At 47.2% G+C, this 7,015-nt stretch overlaps 1 protein-coding gene across 1 annotated transcript in view; it reads right to left on the minus strand.

Moving 5' to 3' along the window:
* fam222ba (family with sequence similarity 222 member Ba) overlaps positions 1-7,015 on the minus strand; it is a 28,748-nt gene that overhangs the window by 9,271 nt on the left and 12,462 nt on the right. The gene's annotated exons all lie outside the window — the stretch shown is intronic.

The following is a 7,015-nucleotide window of genomic DNA, read 5'->3' on the forward strand; positions in this document are numbered from 1 at the left end:
GGGGGGGGGGGGGGGGGAGGGGGGGGCGGTGGTCAGCAGTCAGACATAACTGCGAGGCAGCACATGGAGCGTGGCGATACAGAGGCTGGGTCCGGACTAATAGAACTCTGTGGCCGATCCCCGGAGGCTCGGGGCTGAGGGAGACATAGTTACCTTTCAATTAGAAACTGATTCACACCTGGAGCATCAGGTAAGGTGACATTTGATGCCAATAACAACTTCAATTAAACATCAAACAGCTGAAGTAAAACGGGCAGACTGGGCCCGAGGGGCTCGCAGCTTTAAATCGACTCAGTCCCTCCTCCTCCTCCTCCTCCTCCTCCTCCTCCTCCTCCTCCTCCTCGCCCTGCATGTTAGTCAGCTAGTTGGACCCTGCTACCTGTGCTTTACCTCCCCGTCTCCACCAGACCATGCCGGAGGAAATTAATGACTCCTGTACACTCGAAAAGAACACACTCAAGATGCCTGGAGCTGACAAGTTAGTGAGTCTCTGATCGATACTGCAGTCCTCCAGACCTCACAGAGGCCTTTATTTTGGGGACATTAAACAATGGAGCCGGCTCAGGATGTGGTGAGGAGAAATGAACGAACAGGGCTACAGCTCCAATAAATGCCTGCCACTTTGTGCAATAACCTGATGTAATAGAGAGGGAGAAAGCGTTAGCCATGCTCCACTTGGCTTACTGCTGTATTCAAAACACCACAGATGCTTGCTTAATCAGCACTGAAGAACAGTCAGGGAGCAAATTAAGTCTACAGAGTCCGTGCCTTCCCCTTTTGCTGCGTGGCATCAGAAGAGGGCGGCAAGTGTGTGCAGACAAACAGCGTCTATGAGAGAGGCAATTACCCACAAAACAACCTTGGCATGCCTGTCTGCCGCAGGGTGATGGCTTAAAAGTGTCTTCCCCCCTGCAGGGAGAAGAGACAAGTGCAGGAAAGAGTGACAAAGCGAGAGAGAAAGGTGGAAAGAGAGAAAGACGGGTGGCAGGTTTGGGGTGGTGGGGTGCCTGAACCTTCTTTAAAAAGCAGGAGCTCAAAAAGGTCAGGATGACAGCTCATTTAAATCCTCCCAGTGAGAGGAGAAAAAACAAGCCTTAATGAAGCTGCCAGCTCTACACAGATACCTGAGAGCGCTGCACCTTGGGGTGCTGCAGGGGTAGGGGGGAGGGGAGGAAGGGAGAAAAGGGTAGAGAGAGGGAGGAGACTGGTGTGCGGTGGAGCGGCGGTCTTGAGACAGATCGGAGGATTTTGGGGATGTTTTGTGCCGTTGATGCTGCGTCACCCTTTCTGTTGCCCAGCCTCCCACTCCTCTCATCCTCCTCTCATCCTCCTCTCTTTCCCCTGCTTTCTGATTTACAGCCTGGACCGCCATATGGCAGCAATCCCTGCCCTCGATTCAGCGTGTCACCATGCATTAACTTTAATTGGCCTGATATGTTATTCTTTTCCCTCGGCCTTGGAAGGATTTTAGGTACATAGCGCCTTGATGTCAGCAGGCAAGATTTCCAGCCCTCTCTCATTTATCAGGGTGCCAAGATTTCACACAAAGATAACAGAAATCTCTTTGACAACAGGCAGGTTTGGGGTGGAGGAAAAGTAAATATCAAATACAACAGTGTCTTTGCTTGGGGTTTCAAAAGCAAAGCAGTGGCAGGAGAATGAAATGAATAGGGGAAAAAACCCCCGAAAAAACACCAGCATAAACTGTCACTTCATTTGTTATAAGAACACACACATCAGAACACTACAGGCAAAAAAAAAACAGCCAACAGCCCACCAGCCCAGCCCCTTCCTGCCTCCCCCACAGCGCCCCTGAATGTCAGAAAACTGTGCAGTGGGGAGTGTAGCGGCAAAGGTCAGCCTATGGTAATGCCCCAGCTGACACTCTGCTTTACAGCGGAGAGCAGGAGGAGATGAAGCCCGACAGACAGAAGCCTGACGTCTACTGACTCGTTTATCAGCTCCACTGCCACAGCGACTTCAAATATACATCACACGCCAAACACTGTCGCTTTCTACAAAGGCAAACACCCCCACACAAGGGGGGGGGGGTTTCAACACATTACACTGTTTGTATCCATAGCAGGATGACTACACCTGACAGAGTCCAGACAGAGACTGAGCTCACTAAAAGCTAGAGGTGCCTGGTTTTAATTATCCTGTGACCACCAGGCAGGGGGTCCGTCTGTCCGTCCGTCCATCCATCCATCCATCCATCCATCCATCCATCCATCCATCCTGGTAGGTGTCTACCTCCGTGGCTTAGCAGCCTTTGTCACACAGAGACACAGCCCCTCCTGTCCTGAGTGGAAACAAAGTTGTGTCTGTGAAGGCCGGGCCAGCTGGGCAGGCTTGTGAAGCAGGGATTGGCTTGGTGGAGTTTAGCCAGGCGTCTCACACTATCAGCCCCATGCAGACAGACACCACGGGGTTCTCAGAGTATTAGGGGGCCCCCGTGACTCGGCAAGTCTCCACCGGCTACTTATAGAACCGTAATAAAAGTGTGTGAATAACTGTGTGGCTTTCATTATAGACAAATAAAGGCGTAGCAGACAAAGCAGGACTTGAGCAAGTGATGCACATGGCTTGTGTCATGTGTCAAATTGCTCCCATAAAAGCTGACCTATATTTTCTTTTCATTCCTCAGCGGGAGAGGAGAAAAAGAAAGCTGTCTGCAAGTAAAAAAAAAAAAAAAATTTGCAAAGAAGAGAGGAAGACAAGGATAGATGGAAACCATTTAGGAAATTAGACCAGTTACTGCATTCATGTGCAGAATGCTTTGATCAATATCCACTCCATCAGCTAGGATCTGCATTTATTAGAAATTTGGGAATAGCATCAGGCTAACTGCATAGGAAATCGTCTATTAAAATATCCACCAGCAGTAATGCATGAGGAAAAGCTAAAAATAAGCTCATTAGAAGTTGTGTACAACAATATTAGTGGAGAAAAACTATAAAGAAAAAAAAAAAACAAGGTGAGAAAGTATGTTTGCTTGTTGGTTGAATATTAGCAGCTTTTCTATACCAATTAAAAGAAAAACCAATTAGGAGAACCAAGTCACCATGTTGTACATGGCTTGTGCTAACGGCTGAAGGAGAGGAGAGTGGAGGAGAAAGCAGGCTGCTGTTATTTTAATTGCATGTTTACCCCCAGGTTATGGGTCTGAAATAGAGCCAAGAAAAAATGTTGCAGTGGAAATTCAATGCAACTTCACTGTGTTGATTCTCTCAGGGACAGAGAGGGTGAAATTACTTTTCTTTGCAAGCAGAGTCTCTGAATAGGAGGTAAAGAAAGAAAAGGAGCGGGAAGAAGAGAACAGCTCTTTACCCTTGAATACCAAGCCAGAGCATTCTGTCAAAAGGAAGGGGAAAAAGCCTTGGCTCTTGAACATGTTACAAAGAAATAACACTTTGGTATGGCCTTCATTAGCCCGTCAGGCTTTACCAACAACACAGGCAGAAAGGGATTTCTGCTGCTAGCAGAGGGGCACGAGCATGTTAGGCTACGACAGGCTGGTTCACAGTCGCACACAATGGATCCTGATGATTCCAGCACATCCCGAGGCACAGGAACAGGCCGTTTGCTTTTTCAGTCAGCAGAGATCCTCTCGTCAACCCCCAGGTGTTATCTCACACCAACGGAGAAAGGGCGAGACGGCCACGATAGTGTGTGTGTGTGTGTGTGTGTGTGGGGGGTGAAAACAAAGAGAAGACAACCAATCCAAACCCAACTCGCACACAAACTAAGAGTCTGTAAAATAGTGGTCTCCAAGTTGCGAGACTCAGTGTGTCAGGGATGAAACTGTCAAACAAGGAAACTGCTGCAGTAGAGTGGGAGAGAGGAAGACAGCTACTTGAAACTCCTCTTCTTTAGAGGGAGGGAGGGAGCGGCCTGCAAAAGAACCATGAGGCTGCATGAACACTCAGTAACTAACTGATGAAAAAGTGACAGTTCCCTAAGGTGAGATGGTGGATGTGGAGTGAAGAGAGACAGCGTGCCCCTAGAATAATACATGGTCCGCAGCTGGATGGGATAACTCTTCGCAAATGTGTCAGATTCAGAACGCTGGCTTCACAATGAGAACACAAGCTCTTAGAGGAGCCGTGTACCATGAAACTAAGAGAAGGAAGCACACTTCAAAGTATGAGGCCTTATCTTATCAGAGTGACCTCATTCCCCCTGTCCTGTCTTTACATCAGTGTGTTGGAGCCTGTGGCCCGGCCGCTTGGACCACGTCCACGGCTGCTCACACTGGAGAAGATGACAGTAATGGTGGCGAGATGAGAGGATGAGAAGATATCAGGCAGTGAGTGTCATGGCCTGGCCGGGCCATCGCTATTGCCAGAGCTATGTCATGGTCATTACCCATCCACTACGTCAGCGCTGCGAGGACGGCAGCCAAGGTCCATTCTTCAACTTGGGGTCAGTTTCACTAACAGCCACTTAAGCCCACTTGGCTTCCCAAAGAGCCCTACAAATGTGGAAGGTAGAGCTAAGTGTGCTCAGTCATGTCAAGCTTGGCCAAGGTCAGGCGGGCAGACAGAAAGTGCTGGCAGCGGTGCATGCATGGCGTCATGAATGCCAAAACGCAGAGGTCCCTGGCTGTGCCGTTTGACAGACATGTTTACACCTGATAGAAAATGCAGTGTGGATGGCCTGCCAAAACAGAGGGGATCCAAAGTGAGGAGTGCCAGCCTAGTTATTTATTTATCTGCTGAAAATCCATCCAGAGTGCAGCCAGAAGCTGGGCATGCCTCAGTGAGGAGAACGCCAGCCGACTCTCAGACATGACACTCTTAAACCACTTGAGGGAGGAAAAAAAAAAAAAAAAAGAAGATCTGACATGTAGTGGAAGAAAAAAGCAAATATCTCATGAAGCAGCTCTAGAGGTTGGATTTGATTTACTCACATTCATAATACATCTCACACTAATTAATGATTAACACATGAAATGAGTCAAATTAATCAGAGGCTGCTCTGAAGTCGTCCGTGATAATGTTCGGAGGCTTATTCTGCAGCTAAAACAGCCTTAGTCGAAAACATGGAGGGAAATGTTAACAGGAAATGCTAACGTCAGCAAGCTAACATGCCCACAGTAACAGTGCTAACATGCAAGTGTTCAGCAGGTTAGTTTAGTGTCTTAGCATGCTAACATTTGCTAATGAGCACTTAGCACAGTGTACAGCAGAGGCTCATGGGAGTTTCCACAAAGGGATCCCCAAAGGTATGACAGTGCATCCTGATTGCATCCAACCGCTACGACACGTCACTTAAAGCCACAAAAGTGAATCTGAGCTTTGGGGAAACCAAACGTTTGTGCCAATCTATCTAGTAGGTCTTGAAATATTTCACTGGATAACTAAAGAAAACTTTGACCTGCTGGTGGTGCTAAATATAAAGTCAAGGAATCTTCAAAATCATCAGGATCCATCCTCTGAGGACCATGAACGTCTGTAAAATGTTTCATGGCAATCGTCGTTGAGATATTTCAGCCTCCCGTCTACCACACGACACTAGCATGATGTTTTTGATATAACAGCAGAGAAACAAGGAGAAGCTCAAATGCAGGTTAGCATCACAGAGAACAGTCTTCAGGGATGACGCTCACTCATATGAGATCAACACTGCTCTCTTCATGTCGATGGTGCTGCCACATCTGTGTTATCTTCACATATCCCCATATAAATCACACCAGACTACAATGTGCTGAGTCACATGCTGCCGTGTCAAATGCCAGACGACTCTGGGGTTTGGTACAGGACCGGGATGGCATGTTTATAACAACACAGATATACAGATACTAAGCTACAGTAAATCTTCTGTGTGTGTCAGACTATGTGCAGCTCAACAGACTTAAAGCAGCTGCTTTATCATGTTGCTCAGTTATAGATCTCATAGTTGTGGTTCGTGGACAAACAGATGTGCCTGTGTTGCACTGATCTACTGCAAAGATGCAATGTACAATCAAACATGTAATCAGAATTATTTCTGAACTACAAAAATGGTGAGAGCCTTGTAATGCTGTCAACAGATCTGTTTCCATCTTTACGTTCTCCAGCTCCAACAAAATAAATCCTCTGAAAATACAATTAGCCAACTACTGTACATTTAATTCCCTTCAGGTCTGAAACTGGGCCCAGGTGCCCATCACAGGTTTAAAAGTAGACTTCTGAGCCTTTTCTAATTATTTGACTGTAAGTCAGCCAGGCCTTCTGCCTGGTTAGAGGGAAATAACTCAATGTGCTGGGATAAAGCGCGGCAGCATTGTTCCAGCTGGCGGAAAAAGGGGAAATGAAGATGGAGTGGTTTGATTTCATTTGTTAGCAGGTGCATCCATTTTGTGTTCTTCCCCACACCCACCTCGCCTCTCTCAGTCAAAGCGCTTATCAGAAATTGGACACCCCAGTGACAAATTGAGCCTGCGATTAAAGGGAGAAAGAGGAAAGCTTTGTTAAGTGCTGCTGATTGGGATCCCAGGCTACCCTAACACACCAGAGGTGTGTGTGTGTGTGTGTGTGTGTGTGTGTGTGTGTGTGTGTGTGTGTGTGTATGTATGTATGCTTGGTACAGAGCCAACAGCAGAGCTGACACCACCACCACCTCTTCTCCCATTTTCCTCTCTCTCCAGGTGTTCCCACGGCTTACATTTCTGCTCCGAGTACTCAGCAAACAAAACCAAATCAATGCAGCTGTTCCCCCATCTCTCTTTCTCTCTCTCTCTCTCTCTCTCACACACACAAATACATACTGTGTAGACATGAATGTATATATCTACACACACACACACACAAAGAACACAAAAGTTCATGCTTAGGAATTACACAAGCAACTGTGCATTTACACCACTTCCCCCTGCAGGAATAATGACTTCCTTTTGTATTTCCAGCTCCTTCTTATTGGCCTATACACTGTGTTTAACACCAAAAGAAAAGACCCACCCAGACCCATATCAGTGACCCAGCATTAACCAGACCTGGCCTGTTTTGTGAGTGCGGCTGGACTGATTTAAGGG

This window comes from Seriola lalandi, unplaced genomic scaffold (assembly GCF_002814215.2).
Source record: "Seriola lalandi dorsalis isolate HSWRI2012SDOR001 ecotype SW California unplaced genomic scaffold, Sedor1 jcf7180002054581, whole genome shotgun sequence".
In the NCBI taxonomy this organism is placed as follows: domain Eukaryota; kingdom Metazoa; phylum Chordata; class Actinopteri; order Carangiformes; family Carangidae; genus Seriola; species Seriola lalandi.